Source organism: Rhynchophorus ferrugineus, unplaced genomic scaffold (assembly GCF_030347505.1).
Source record: "Rhynchophorus ferrugineus isolate W39M unplaced genomic scaffold, kcgeb_rfMv2 rfM7, whole genome shotgun sequence".
In the NCBI taxonomy this organism is placed as follows: domain Eukaryota; kingdom Metazoa; phylum Arthropoda; class Insecta; order Coleoptera; family Curculionidae; genus Rhynchophorus; species Rhynchophorus ferrugineus.
Genome location: NW_027472586.1, coordinates 31,778,176 through 31,795,558, shown reverse-complemented (window position 1 = coordinate 31,795,558; position 17,383 = coordinate 31,778,176). Strand labels below are relative to the sequence as shown.

Sequence of the window (17,383 nt, the reverse complement as noted above, 5' to 3'; positions counted from 1 at the left end):
CTCAATCAATTAAATTTCAATAATTCTTAAAAAGTTAACTGTTATATTTTTCTTGAACATATAGGTTTTTTCTTTTCTTTTATATATTATATATATATATATATATATATATATATATATATATATATATACACGTTATCCATTGTTAAAAATAAGGGATTCACAGAAGATAATTAAATCAATCCATTATATAATAATATATAAATTAGAAATCATTTATATTACTTAAGAATACAAAATATAATCTGTCAATTATATAATGTGTATATTGCAACTAATATTCTGACTATGATTAACCGTAAATTAGGACTTTTAGATAGAAAAAATCGATATCATCATATCCCAGTATTATATAATATCTATTTAGTTTTATTTCCTGAATTTTAAGATATCAATAAATACATTTCGAAGCAAATTTATTCATGGAGATATTATGTATACATGTATATCTGTCTCGTGTATATTCTGATCAATTAAATATACATCTATGTACACAGATTTTTACATCCACTATGAATTTCACCAGAATCACTGTTAAGGTCAATTACTGATTTGTTTATTTCTAATCTACCAAACACTTGGTCATTTGAACACTTCAACGTCTCAAGTAACAACTGTGTGTCTGATGGAATTTATCTCAACCGAAGATATAATTGTAGATAATGCTTCTTTTCACACGTCTAAACAGTTCTTCATTGTCTATCCCTCTCGGCCGGCATGTTGATTATAATTCTTTGTCGCCTTGACATAGGGTTGAATTCGATAGAATTAAATATGCAATGATAGTGAGGAAGGCGCAATACTCTGTGACGATATTCTACCGCCACCTAATTTACTCTATATCTTTTACCAAGTTTACATAAGACACAAGCATTGAATTTATATATACCGAGTGAAAATTTCAAATAGTTCTCTTAGTAGAGCTGCATATTCCTGAGTTTTCTGGAAATACTTCCCAGATGTTACATTACAGTTTTCTCTGAAATAATAGTATTAAACTATGATTATAGCGAGAACATAAAATCGGAAAGAGATTATTTGATTCCGAATAGAGCCAACATCAAGATTTTTGGAGAGATTTTTAATCATACTAATATTCAGTACAAATGCAACAAGCTAAAAATATTTTCAATACTTACCTCTCTAATGCATTTTACTGACAAGACGAGGCCCCTATTATCTCATTCCTGTCCGAAGTAACTGATTAGAGACACAATCTGTGTCTGACTTCGGCATTGTCAAAACAGAACACGTTACTCCACAACATTTCCGAATTCAGGAGGTAAATAAAAATGGTAAAATTTTGAAAATAACTCATTTTATTTAAAAAAAAGTATTGATTAAAACAATCTATATAATTTTTTTTATAAATAAATATAAATAAATTTGATAAATAATTGATTTAATATTGTAACTATATATAAGGAGGGAAATAAACATTGAAAATTTTTTGAAATAACACATATTATTTAAAAAATTGTTGAACAAATTGAAATAATAAAAATAATTTCTATATGCCTTTCTATTTTTATAAAAACAACATATTTAAATTAATTTACATATTTGAACAATTAACAAGATCTCCAAGAAAAATATAAATAAACATTACCATAAAAAAGACCGAAATCGTTTAGATCAAATCCAGCTAATGTAGTTAAAACCAAATAAAAAACCCACCAGTATATATTAAAGCAGTGAAAATCTCCTAAATATGATCAAATATGATCGCTACCATTCCTGATCCACAAACCCCATCAATGAATTGAGTTGATTGATTGTACATTTACTAGCTTAAATTTACTTTTAAGGTGAAAGAAATCTCAGTCGATACATCATTATTTTACTAAACAATAATTTATTTGCTTATATAATAATGCATTGTATTTTCCTTGTCATTAGATCATTATGGTGTAGTTGATTGTTTTATATTTTGTTTATTTTATCCAGGTCTACTTTGTTAACAATTTTAATTAATTCATAATATCACTGTACACTGTTCTAATATCTTAGCAAAATGCTGTCTAATTTCTTCTCCTCTGAATTTCACATTCTTCGATTTTGACTCTCAACCAATTCTAGCTACCTCACACCTATAATATAAAATTTAAATCATTACTATAATATATTATATTTAAAAAAATGTCTAATTATTACCAGCTACTACAATTTTTCCTACTATTCATGATGGAAAACCTCATTAATGACTTGACTACTTCCAACGCAATAAGAACCATTTTGTTCTCTGTTCTTGTTATCATTAAATTTTGGCATATGTTGATACCTATTCGATGTCATTGAAAATGATGTCGTGTTATAAAATTGGCAGCTAACATTCCCACTATAAATGAAATAGATGCTGTTTCAATTTTATAATTTTGAAACACAACCTTACATTCTGCACTTACCCTTATTCTTCCATATTTTAAAACCAATGTGTGTTCGACTGTACCGATCGACTCGGAAAGAATGTACCGCCATTAGAAAAGCAAGGCAATATCGTTAATTCTTTTCTATGATTGATTGTATATGGGAGGGTGTACATGCGCCAAATCCGGAGATGTTGTGGAGTAACGCATTCTCGCCAAACCAACGTTTGCCTATTTATAATCTCTTATTATTATTACTATTTTATAGGCTGATTTTTATAGGCTGATTCGGTTACATGTTCAGAAGCCCCAGACAATATTGTATCTCGCTTTTCTAACTAGAATAAAATTATTTTAAATCGAATTTTAAAAAATCTAGGAATTTAACGTTTTTAAAATCCATATACACTTTCCATACAGCATCTTCCTGTCCTAGTTTAAACATAATTATATTTAACAACAATAGAAAGTTAGTTATTGTTTTTAACTTTAAATACTTAGTTAAAATTCCGTATGTTTGTTTTTAATCTGACGGTCGTAAAGATCTTTAAACGAATCTTTCAAAGAAAGCAAAGTGAAAATAGATACAACAAGTCGAAGAGTAATGAGGCGCGCATATGTGCAATATGAAAAGTATTTCGAATTAATAAATAACAATAATAATAAATTGCAAATTGGGTTTCTTTAGATGGTAAACATTTCGTATAGGTGCAAAAAAATGGAAAGCGTCCTAGAGAAGCTACAACTGTGTCAGCATACACCTTATCATTTTTCCGGTCGTTACAGAAATTACCGCAATTATCTGTTCTAAAGTGAATTACAAAATTTCACTTAATTCTGACGTAACATTAACTAAAACACTAAGAACGCTTTTCTAAAACTGACAAATAATTTAAAGTTTTATTTGAAATATAGCAAATAAAAATATAAACTATGTTAAAATGCTTAAATATTAAATTATAAACTTAGTTCCTTTTTAACAACTGATGAAAATGATGTGTTTCTTTTAGTATTGGTTTTGCAATTTATATTAATCAGTAACGTTGATTTTGTAGGATTAATTATTGTTATAACAATAATTGTTATTAATATTTGATATATCACTTCAATTCGTGATACATTGAATAAATGAGTGTATCTATCATAAAAGTGCAAATAAATTTTCATTCAGAGAATTTACATAAAAATTATTTATTACATTGTTACTAGTCGTTGCTAAGTAACTTACAATTTGTCTTTATAGTAGCTAAAATCTAGGGGTATATATATTTGATATGCATAGTAAAATCTTAATTTACAAATTAATTTGTTACTACTGTTCTTTAGCAAACGAAATAAAAGCCTATAGACCTACATCACTGCTGCCCGTAATATCTAAGGTTTTTGAAAAACTCCTTTTGAAAAGAATAAAACCGATCCTAGAGAGAAAAAGCCTAATACCAACAAGTTTTTTGGGTTTAATAACAAGCACTCAACAAATGACCAGGTCTACAGAATAACAGATATTTTCGAAAAAGCCTACGAAAGTAAAAAAGTGTGCTCAGTTATAATTTTAGATGTAGCACAAGTTTTCGATTTGGTCTTGCATGAAGGCCTTATTCATAAACTACAGAAAATGCTACCAAAACAACACACCGAACTATTAAAATCATACATTATAACCAGAATGTTTAGAGTCAGACAAGAAACAGCTTACTCTACAATAAAAGAAGCTAAAGGAGGTGTACCACAAGGAAGTGTACTGGGACCAATGCTTTATCTACTCTACACTTGTGATATACCACAAACGGAAAATATTACGATGGCTACATTTGCTGCTAATACTACGATTATAGCTGTCGGAGACAATAGTGAAGAAACCTCACGAAAATTACAACTAGCAAGTGACGATATAAATAATTGGACACAACCTTGGAGAATTAATGAAAGTAAATCTGTACATGTGCAGTTCACCTATAAACAGACCGTACAAGCACCCATAACATTAAATCATACTATCATTCCATATAGCAACAACGCTAAATATCTCGGAATGAATCTCGATGCAAAACTTCGCTGGACGGAACATATAAATAAGAATAGAAAAGAACTGGAATTGAAATATAGGAAAATGTCCCGGCTAATTGGAAAAAAATCACAATTATCACTACATAATAAATTGCTATTATATAAGCAAATACTGAAACCTATATATACAAACGGAGTTCAATTATGGGGATGTTCTGCAAAGAGTAACATAAATAAAATACAAATATTTTATAACAAAGTCCTGAGAGGTATTGTGGGCGCACCCAAATACTATAGGACAGATTACCTACATCGGGACCGTCAGATACCCACAGTCAGTCAAAAATCAAGGGAATTGCAAGGGGGCATGACGGAAGACTCAATTCTCACACGAATATTGAAATATTGCAACTATTGGATACCACCAGAACAGGACACAGACTCAAAAGGATCAAACCATCTGATCTTGTGTAGTATTGTGTAACGACGTGTATATATGAAAAAATTCTGCAGTGACATGTATAAACATTATTTCACCAGAGACTGAGACAGGGCCGATGAGTCCTTCTAGTTATATACCTAGATTTAAGTTATCAGCAAGACAAATTGTAGGTTAGACGGAAACGACTAGTAACAATATATTAAAAAACTAGTGTTTTAATGTACTTTCATTAACACACCAGCAAGGCAAGTACGGGATTAGTATATCAGTATGTATTTCCAAAATTAAAATAAAACATTATTTGAGCTAAAGTTAAGAATATACTTGTACACTAAACAAGTTCGTGTGGTTTGTTTCGCTTGAATCTACTGATTTCCTGCGTGTTGTTCAGTAGCTGTATTGCTTCCACGTTACTGTAATTTAGCAAGCTTTTTTCATGTTTTAAGGTGAAATCTTGGATCACTTCGTATATAAATTTGATTTCGAAGTCATCGTACAGCTTTTGGTTGGTTACGCAGCGACAAGCATAGGTAATTAATAGTATAACTTTGTATTGGGTGTTTTGGATTACTTGTTAGGTTTGACGTTTTAGTGCAACCCGATATTTGCACCCCATAGGTCAAAATTAGCTTGGATTTTAGGTCAAGTGGGGAGTATCTTCCGACTAACTAATATAGTTTATTGATTTCTAATCTGCTCTGCTCTTTGTCTAACATTATGTTTCCAATTTAACCTACCATGGAGATGTATGTCGAGGTATTTAGTTAACTCTGCTTGAGTAATCGGGTATCTATTATATAATATTATAAGCATTTTGCCATTTTTCCGCAAAATAAAATTAACGTGGACAGATTTGGAGCTATTTAGCTGTATTTTCTGCTCTCTAGTTCATTTGTAGATCTTGCTGACTGCTACTTGTACTTTTTCTACGACCTTGGCAGTGGTATATCTTTTGCCATAATAATTGTGTTGTCGACCAATATTCCAAATACTGTTTCTTTTGTTATTGGGATATCAGCAGTATAAAGCAAATACAAGAGTGGTCCCAAGACACTACCCTGTGGAATTCCAGCCGAAATAGTTTTCAGCGTTGAGAATACCCATTCATGCGTGATTCTAAATGTTCTTCCGAAAATATATGATTCCTGCAGTCGAGAGTAATTCCGCGGTAGCGATTTGCTAATTTTTTAGATTAATCCCAACTGCCACAACCCTTCAAAAACTTGTGTTTACCCGGTCAAAACCGCTGTTACTCTGTGCACTCGGTCGATTGTCGAGTGATGATTTCAAAATCCACACTGGAAATGTGGTATTTCTATAAATGGTTTAATACGTTTTAACAGAAGTGTCTAAACTAATTTTGAAAATGCAGGTAATAGCGAAATTTGAGATCCACCTTGTCCTGCCGGTTTGTCAGATTTTTTAAGCATAATTATTGGAGCAACCTTGGAGCAAGCTTCAGTCTCAAACAGGCATTAAATATGTACGTGAACATGATGTCTAGTCTAATAATATATATGTATTGGCACTGCAGTTTTTTTTATTAAATGGACCTAACTACACTACACTACATAAGATAAAATGGTTTGATATTGAATCTGCGACCTATTCTGATGTTATCCAAGAGTTACAATACTTTGAAATTAACTTGGTAACTTGTACTAATTAACCAATATTCATATACTTCAACTACAGTTATTTTATTTTCTTTTAAACATGCCCCTTCCAGCGAAGTTTTGCATCAGGAGTCATTTCGAGATACTTAGCGTTGTTAACATGTCTAATGATATTATTTATTGTTCTTAGCATTTGTGCTGTTTGATTATAGCTGAATTGGACACACACAGGTTTGATTAATGATTTTTAGCTGAATTAATACAGGCTTTTTTATGAACAGAATATATTGAAGCGTTTTTGACAAAGAAAAGTTGAAATTTTATTTTTGCCTACCCTTGCACATTCTACTGTCTTCTATGAATAAGACTTCAGGATTACCAAAAGAACTGAAACTTATAAACAAATTACTCTGTTAACTTTAGTTAATTATTACAGCTTGTATGTTCCATTTTTGTGTCTCACTATCACCCACAAAAAACACCTGTTCATTGTATTATTTATCACACCCTCTTTCTGTAAAAACATTGACATTACACTAAAAAGAATATTGATATTTTAGTTTTATAAAACCATTGTTATTTACTCAATATATTTCTTATTTTTATTGGACAAATCAAAGACATTGACCTGAATAAACCATCAATAATTTAGATAACCTTTAAGTGCAAAAGCTTCGACTGATTAATTTTAAAGTCAAATAGTTCAATTGTCGCTTGTCCGGTAAACAAGAGAAGTAGACAGAACTAGGTAATTAAAATTCATCAATTACATTGAAAGTTTCGGTAATCATTAGTACTATGTTGGTTAAGACAACACCATAAGTATTTGTATTAAAAAAAGCAAATTTAAATGATGATATCATTTAATTTACGTTTAAAGTTCATAGCCCTTCTATAAATACATTTAATGGCGTCATGTATATTGAAAGGTTTTAGAAATGCAAACAATTAGGAAAGACCAAAAAGAACGACTTCATACCGGACATATTTTCGATATTTCAAGCTAAAAAGAAAATAACTTTGTTCCGCTTTATCTCCCAGTCTAACAAGTGACCAAAGTAACCATTTGATTATGGGGAAATACTAACGTTTATTTAGGTCGTTGGTTTCAGATTAGACAAAATATCTTATATTAAACTAAACAACTCTATTGATTAAAGTATCGGTTTGATTTGTCTTAATTCGAATTTAACAAATCATTAAACGCTTCTAGTTATTTTGTTTTGTTACTATTGTGATATGATCAAGAAATGTTTTATAAAAAATTCAACAAAACGATATCATTCCGCAACCATCCTATTTGCCTGATTTAGCTCCATCGTATTTTTGGCTATTCTTCTTTGGCTTCTATAGTTGTCTAGTGAAACATATCATTGTTAAAAAAATCCTTGAAATCCTGTACTTGACTTTACACACCAAAATTGTATGATTGAGCCATCCTTACGTATGAGTATGACAAGTATAAATAAGATCGTTTGATTATGTGTCTGTAAAAAAATACTTGTTCACATTGAATTTCGCATAATCCGCATAAGTGCTTAAGAAATTACTCCTGACAAAAACTTTGTAAAATATCTACAGGGGAGGCAAATCATGGATATTTTTACAACTGTACAACTTATAATCTAAATCTTATTCTAGATACTATCCTAACTTATTTTAAAGTTTATCCTAACTTATTCTAAAAACTATTCTAGCTTATTCTAGAGATTATTAAATCTCACTCTATGTGTCTATTAATCATTTCGTATACCAGGCTGCGTTTGAGCCTACTCACTTCACTGTCATCGCGCACATTTAACTGTTTGGCGAATGCCTTGGGATGTACAAATAGTCTTTCAAATTACTTCGCACTAACACTCCGAATCACACTCGTTATGAGTTCTGTAGGGATATCGCGCTGAATCACTTTTTTGGACACGTAATATAGGGCATCGACGATGATTCGCAACACTTTTTTCTAGAACCTCTAGAGGATATCTATGTTAGATTTGTTAGTAGTACCCCACAGTTCAATACCATAGGTCCAAATGAACTTAAATATTGACTTATCCAGCAGAACCTTATTATCTAATGATAATTTAGATTTACGCCCTATCAGCCAATATATTTGGTTTAGTTTAAGCCCGAGCTGTTTGCGTTTTGTAACTATATGTTTTCTCCATGTCAGATGTCGATTGAAATGCATTCTCAGATATTTAACGTTGTCTGCTTGCAGAAGTTCATGATTATTCAATTTTGCTGAGGGACATGTTCTTCTACAAAAGAGAATGTCACACGGGTAGATTTTATCTCATTTGCTTTGATACACCACGTTTTCAACTACAAGTCGACTTTGTTAAGATGAAGTTGGAGGTTTCTTGTGGCTGATATTGGATCCTCGTGTGACGATAAAACCGCTGTATCGTCAGCATATGTTGTAATAGTAGTGTTTCTTGAGGTCGGTAGGTCAACTGTATACATAAGATACAACAATGGGCTAAGAACACTGCCCTGCGGAACACCCGAGTATATTGGATGTAGGTCAGTGTATTCGTCACCCCATTTGACAATAAAATGTCTGTCTGTGAGATACGACTTCGGCAAAATCTTTAGAATCTAATAGGTAATATTTTGAATCAATTAATTTTAACTATCCACTATAAAAAACGTGTCTGCTTTAGCGACAAAAAAACCGGAAAGGAACTACTGACACATCCAATGTTAATATTAATAAAAATATATGTTAATAGTATTTTGGGTGATTCCAAATCGAAATAAACGTTATTACACCTTGTATTTCTTTACTAAGAGTATTTAAAGGTTGCAGATCGATATTGAGAGTGTCGATGCATTTTATCAAACAACGGGTGACGAATACCGATTTCCTAATACCATTTTTTGCTCAAGATGGAACAAATTTCGTTTAACCTTAATTTCGCTTTCGTAGCGCGAGAGAACTAAAATGGTCGATGGGGTTTACGTCACGCATTTATTAATTGAAAATCAGGCAATACTACCGACGGTGTCAAAATGTGTATTGGTTAATTGATTATTTACATAAAGACGATCAATAGGAAAGAAACAGTTTGATTATAATCACATAACGTTTCTGTGGTGGACAAAATAATATGAACACCTGACATATACATAGTATTTATTTATTAGTACGGCGTTGAGCTGTCTTTTAACCCTTTGACTGCTCTATGAGGACAGTAAGAGATGTAAAAATGTATGTTTTTAAATTAAGGTTGTAATTTAGAATAAAATCGTAATACACCCTGTATTTTACTGAATTTTAGGTTTTCCTCATAGAGTAATAGATATACAACTCAATAGGGGACTCCGGCGCAAAGTTTTACTTTGCCCCACATCCACAGAGGGCGTATAATTGGCCACTCAAGTAATATGATTGGTCAATTTAAATCTGCTTAGAGGCATTTATAAAAAATATTTTACTGTGAAGATATTTGATGGGCTCATTAGTAATGCTTGGCATGTGACAGCCTTGACATCATGTTTAATTGACCAATGAAATTTAAATAAGAAACACTTTATATATATATATATATATATATATATATATATATATATACAAAAACGTTGGTGCATTGCAAATCAAAATTATCTCTTCTGTCTTGTTCCTTTTCCATATTTGTTTAGTGCCATCAATTCAATAGAATCTATCAGAGTTCTGTTTTTAAATTCTATTCTGAAGAGTTCTAGATTTACTTTTTTAAAAATGCATTTGACAAAAATTGTCGATAATATACGACGTGGCAAAATCGCTGAATGAAATAAAAGGCATAGCTCAAAGACCTACTGACAGTATAATAAAAACAATTTTGTTGGAGTCTGAGGCACAAGATATTGTCTTGCCTCTATAAAATCACTCTCAATTTGTGGGCCTACTGATTTATTCATAATTGTATGTAAACAAATATCACACTTCATTTCTTTTTTCAAAAGTTTTACTAAAACTTTTTACTAAACTTTGCTCTTATAGGAAAATCTGGAACTGAAGTTATAGAGTCAAGTAATTAACGGTAAGAATGAGCAGAAAGGGGGTGAATTAAAACAAACTTTACCATTACCTTCTGGAATTTGTTTAACAACTGTGGGCTTGGAACAATGGAAATAGGCAGTACAAATATAGTAAGACAGTTTAGAAATTAACGGTAACACTTATGAACAGAAATGTGACTGACTCCTTCAACCAGTTTAGGATTTTTAATGTTTACTAATCATTTCTTAAAGATCGCTGGGTACTTTTTTAACCAAAAAGAAGACGCATTTCGTCACCATCGGTACATCCAGGGACACATCACTTCCTAGAACGAGAATGCATTTCAACTACGGACTTGTATATAGTAATAAAATAAAATAATAATTTAATGTATAAACGTTATAAAAAGCTAACTGTACTCTATATAAAGCACATAGAAAATGGCGTACAAAAGATCAGATCCCGTCGCGGCTCTTAGCAATAGCGAATATAACAAGTAATATGTTAAAAGTACGGACGTCGCGAAACATTTCCCCAAAATTTCCGTGTCATGACCGTGTGACTGGCACGGATCCGTGACGTGAAGTTTTTCGAAATACCCGGGCCCTAAAATTTAATGTAAAATGAGGCGGCATGCTAAAAAATATATTTATTTAAAATTAATTTTTTTCATTTAAACATATCCACATGTCTATCATCGTTCCTAAATATTTCTTCATCATCACTAGATTCCTCTATAATAACCAATAACTCAGCATCAGTAAGATTTTTCTTATTTTTTATTGTTAATTTCACAAGGCTTCGATAAGGTTTGGCATGAAAGCCTTCTTCATTAACTACAGAAAATGCTACCAAAACAACCTACTGAACTATTAAAATCAAACATTATAACTAGAGTGTTTATAGTCAAACAAGAAGAAGCTTATTCTACAATAAAAGAAGCTAAAGCAGGTGTGTAAGGAAATGGCTGGGACCAATGCTTTGTCAACTCTACACTTGTGATATACCACAAATGGAGAATATTACGATGCTTACATTTGCTGATGATATTGCGATATGCGATAGCTATCGGAGACAATAGTGAAGAAGCCTCACAAAAATTACAACAGGCAAGTGACATTATAAATAATTAGACACAAGCTTGGAAAATAAGAATGAATGAAAGTAAATTTGTACATGTGCAGATTCATCGGACCATACAACATTATTCCAATCATCAAGCATCCGCCAACGTTATTGTTCATTTTACTTTGTCTATACCGTGTATAAAGATTGAAATACATTTTAGAGTACAATAATAATGAAAATTACTTTAACTTTAATTTTATTAGTATTGGTAAAATTTTATAAAAAAATAAAATTTTGTAATAAACTGTAATTATCTCAAGGCAAATGTGCCCAAACATGTACCAGACCAAATAATTCAGTTTCGTAATAACTTGAAATAATTGTGAATCTAAAGAACAGTCGCATATATACAGATAATTAACTTTTTGACCTAGTTAAATATTGTAAAACATCTTAACTATTAATATGTACACTTATCATAAGATATAATGACGTTATTATGTATTTATAACGTTAATATCTGCCATAAGAGATTGACGATTATACTAATTGAATTACTAGAAGTTCTAAAACATTCTTTAATAATCATTTAAAATATCTGCAATTTAAATTATTGTTTATAATTTATTTAAAGTGATTTAAATAAGCGGACAAGCTTACGACACTGTCTACTATACTGACCAGTTAGACCACGAACCTTTCATATTTTAGTTTCTTTTTAATTGTATTGTAGTTCATGAAATTATAAACGACGGGATGATTAAAAATATTAATTACAAGCAACTATTGTCGAAATACAATGTTGGACAAAAAAATGACGTATCAAAATGAATGAAAATAAATCAGTGTATATTGATTTTTTTTTTGAATATTTTAAAGTCTCATTTTACCAACCATGGGTTTCTCTGGACTGTGCCTAAAATTTAACGTGGACTCCGAACCACGGTCCTCAACATTAAGCCTACCGACTGACGAGTGTTTAGTTACCCAGCCTGGTTAGTGGCGTGACTGAGATCATTTTTCTTGTCAGATTTTACACTCTTGCCTAGAACATTCACAAATTTTAAACAATCACAAACATAAATTTACGACCATGCCCCAGCAGGATTCGAACCCGCGGCTATCGCAACAGTGGGAGGACCCTCCCATCGCCTTTACCACTATGCCACCAAGCCGGCTGTATATTGGCTGTATCAGTATCAGTATCAAGTCAGCAAGTAATACCCTATAGAAATACGGCCAAATATCTTGGTATAATCATTGATGTTAAACTCAGGTGAAAGGAAGCCACATGTTCAAGAAATCTGAAAAACTTTAGCTGAAGTACAAAAAATGTACTATTATTATGTAAAAAAAATTTGCTTGACCAACAAGATTTGAAACCATTATGAGGTTATGATGTTCAACTCTGTGAGTTGGACCAGCCAAATCAACAGAAATATCATACAAAACTCTAAAACAAGATACTGTGAGGTGTTGTTGATGCTCAGTAAGTCATCTGCTGTACAACTTATGATCCAAATCTTATTCTAGATACTATTCTAACTTATTTTAAATTCTATTCTAACTTATTCTAAAGATTGTGCCTAATAATCAGTTCGTAACCATCAGTACTTAAGCCACTTTTCTTCACCCGTCATTGCTTGTTTCAAAGTTGGTTCAGTTTGGTTTTGTTTCAACAACCTTCCACATAAGTGAATTTCCATAAGGAAAGTTGTTTCATTTAATGTTTCAATGTTAATTCGAACTTCTCTTGGTATCTAGTCTTATATAAATACTTCAGTTTCAGTTCTGATGCTGGCCATGACTTAAACGTTCATCACCACAAACACCACACAAATTTTCGCATTTTCGCCTTCTCATAAGTAAAAAAGGAAAGAACCTTTATATCTATATTGCCCTACGGACTGTTACTTCTCAATCTTGCTATATAACATGTAAAAACGCATATATAATTTCACTATCTTGTATTTTGTACAAATTGTTAATGAGATATATTTATGTATGATTCACATTTCTCCTAATTCTAAAAGTTCAACTAGTAAATATGTTGTAATAATGCTGATAACAAGACATAAGTTCTTTCCCACTATATTTAGTACCGTTCGATATTATACATATATATAGCGGATTCCATTTCGAGCCAACATCGTTAATAATTAAAAGTATAAACCAATTTTTTTTTGACAAACAGCACAGTAGCTTTCTCCGTTTAATGCAAAAACTAAAGAGGTCAATGGAATATAAATGTTGCATAACGCTGCTGCGAATTTTGCTGTTAAATTTTCAAGAAATCATGCAAAACACTTTTTATAACAGTACGTTTAATTGGAATAAATGTTTCATTTGACTGTATTTCTTTGAGCATTCTTGTTTTAGTGATTTAATTGAAGCTTCCATTGCTTCTCTAAAGATCAAATTAGGTTTTTCAATTGGAATTGGTCGATGTTGGTAACCTGTGGTGGTCATCTTATTTGCAGGTGTCTGTATAAACTGTTGCTCAATATTCAGTGATTGACTGATGCCAATTACAATAGCAATAGTCGACAAACAATATTTCGGTCAACATCTCCACATAAGATATCCTGAGACAGTACATTTTTGCCATATTGCACCAGAACTTGGTATTCGTACAACGTACAAGATTCTAAATATCTAAGAGTTCTATGCTAATGACCATAGACAGACATTCTGCACTGATTGGGCTTCAACGCGTTTGGAAAAAAATTCATATTTTAACATAAAATGCACTCAATCATCTGCACCATCTTTTAATCAAATCTATTAACAATTTAACCTAGATTAGCTTTTACTGATCTACAATCTGTTCTGATCAGGATTTGCTTCATTTGCCCCATTCTTAACCTAGAATATTAGACCAAGATTTTGTTCAATTAACTGCAAAATCAATAACAGGATAATTGAAAAGTCCCCGGCCTACCATAGTAAAATATATTTTATTGGCAAAATTAGTTTTTTTTATTCAACGACCCTCCAACTTTTCGATACCATTTTTGTAGTACGATTTGTCATTACTTTAAAATAGGTGTCTCAGTTTTGACGATCACCTCTTCATTCGACGAACATTTTCTCCCAGCGAGCATTCTTTTGAGATCTGATAACAGGAAATAGTCGCTGGTGGCCAGATCTGGAGAATACGGTGGATGAGGAAGCCATTTGAAGCCCAATTAATGAATTTTTGCCATCGTTTCCGCTGACATGTGACACGGTGCATTGTCTTGGTGAAGCGGAACTTTCTTTTGCTTCAAATGCGGCCGTTTTTCAGCTCAGATGTCGTCCTTCAAACGGTTCAATAACGCTATGTAATAGTCGCTGTTGATGGTCCTTCCTTTTTCATCGAATCCTAATATACAGACGCCATAAACTTGCCAGCCGACTGTTGCGTTTTCTCACGCTTTGGAGCGGGTTCATCGTGTGCAGTCCACTCGGATAACTGTCGACTGGACTTCGGTGTGAAATGATGGAGCCATGTTTCAAACAGTGCTCCGAATCATCAACTCGTAGTTGTTTTCGGTTAAAAGTAAGCTCGCGCGGCACCCACTTTGCACAGAGCTTTCTGATACCCAAATATTCGTGAATGATAAGTACACGTTCAGTTAATATCTTTAGAGTGTCTGCTATTTCATTCAATTTTAATTTATGGTCATTCAAAATCATTTTATGGATTTTTTAAATGTTTTCGCCTTTAACAACCTCTTTTGGGCGTCCATTGCGGCCACCGTCTTCAGTGCTCATTTCACCACGTCTAAACTTAGCATACCAATCCTTGATGGTTGATTTTCTTGCGGCAGTGTCCGGAAACTCAGCACCAAGCCAAATTTTTGATTTAACAGTATTTTTTCCCTTCAAAAAGCAATATTTTATCAACACGCGAAATTCCATTTTATCCATTTTCTTCACAATAAGAAAAGTTGCTTCACTCAAAATGCTATAATTCACAAACTAATGGTCCTACAGCTGTCAAATTTATACAAGCATCTTTTGAAGGTTAAGGTTAACTAAAAACATATGGATTTAATTCTAGAAGCGCCATCTATTCGTCAGGTTGGAGACTTTTCAATTTACTTGTAACGAATTCGCTGATCTTGGTATCGTAGGACGAATATTCTTCATCCAGTATCTAGATATGTATATATATATATGATCTTGATCAATATCTTCCTCTGAGCTGTTCCATCCAATAGGTCGATTTCTCAATGAGGTATGTGATGAATTTGTACACCTTGCATTTAGCAGATATATCCAAACCATTGTGATCTACATCTTAGCGATTCACCTAAACTGTGCCCTAGTTATCGCAATCTTAATGAAATTAATTCGTGTGTATGTAGGAGAGAAACATGTATAACTTCTGCATTTGTTCTAACTAAATGCCGATGATATCTATCAAAATAGGTCATATTTTACTATTTTTTTACTTTTATCTGATTCCAAAGCATTACAATAATAATCTTTATATATTTTCTTACTTGTTCTCAGATTATTCATGACAAAACCCCTTAAGTAAATTAAACTATTTATATTGTGCAATATTTATCTGCCTTGGATTGATGAAAATTGGTAAACTGATCAAAGAAAGCCATTAATATATTAAGCGACATTCTAATTTTAGCAATTTTTTTATTATAGCGACCCAGAAACTTGTAGGAAATGTCCTTAGGAATTTTATTTTACGTGGCCTTGAGACCGTCTATCTTGAAAAACGAGAACGCTTCTTTAACTACCATTAATTATAATTTGACTCCAAAGAGGATAATCCCATTAAATTATTAAAAATATCATTATTCTGCAACTATTTTGTGAAAATAAAGATTGGGTTAAAGGTTTCAGACAAGGGTGATTATACAATTTATGGCATATAACACCAGTCGTCAGTTTTATTATAATATAGATGCTAATTAGACTAAAGAATAGAAAAAATGATTGATTGAAAAATATTAAGTATGCTTTTCAATATTTAAGTACAAATAATGAATATAGAAAGCGATTAATAATGACTAACATATTCAGAGTGGAATGTAAAAAGAAAATTATAACCCTATAACCCACTTTCCAAAGAAATAGTTCCATGATTGAATTAAAATTTTTTATAAGGTACTCAAAATATGGCACTGTACTTTATTCAAATCAGACAATAGTGATTAAAAAGGTAAATGAATATACCCAAACAATTGCAATTTACACCTCAGAATTTGTTACTCAACTGGGAACTCAATTGAATGACTTCAAGGTTACAGATGTCAGAATGTAGCAGTGTCCAAGTCTCAGAACCATGTAGAAGTATTGCCGCTTTCTTCTGCTGCATTCCTGGCTCCCCTGCTACATTTATTCTAACTGGACGCCGTTAAGATATTGTAATCTTCTTTAAAGTGTATAGCATCACATTGAACGCCATGTTTTGTTTTTAAGTACTTTTTACATAATTACATCCACTACTATGTGAAAAAGTAGGATAAGACGCTTGAAGAATTTGTTTAATTATTTTTAGACCAACATCTTTAAAGTGCAGTCTGCACAGTTGAAAACAGAACGGAAAATAATAAAAGCGACAATTACACGTCTAATGCGTTCCTCTTTAAACTGATGCTTAATATATAATGACAAGTAGCCTAATTTTGTATTTTTATTTTCAGGTAATATCCAACGAAAAATATTAGTCAAATTTGGATACACCAATTTATATTGAAGGTTTAAATAAACCAAGAAGAAGTAGGAGGAGGAGATACATAATAGTAACTATAAAAAGAAAATTTATTATAATTTTTTTATACAAATTTTCAAAGTCTTTTTTTACCAATTATGGGTTTATCTGAACTGGGCCTAAAGTTTAACGTGGACTCCGAACCAGGGTCCTCGGCATTAAGCCTATCGACTGGCG

The 17,383-nt window shown here is 31.8% G+C and overlaps 1 protein-coding gene and 1 long non-coding RNA gene across 2 annotated transcripts in view; one reads left to right on the top strand and one right to left on the bottom strand.

Moving 5' to 3' along the window:
- Ptr (patched domain-containing protein) overlaps positions 1 to 17,383 on the top strand; it is a 103,724-nt gene that overhangs the window by 15,290 nt on the left and 71,051 nt on the right. The gene's annotated exons all lie outside the window — the stretch shown is intronic.
- LOC143199581 (uncharacterized) lies at positions 1,447 to 6,969 on the bottom strand. The gene is made up of 4 exons (XR_013006500.1): positions 5,793 to 6,969; positions 2,406 to 5,268; positions 2,155 to 2,338; positions 1,447 to 2,090 (listed from the first exon to the last, which is right to left on the bottom strand). It is a non-coding gene; the product is annotated as an uncharacterized LOC143199581 (long non-coding RNA).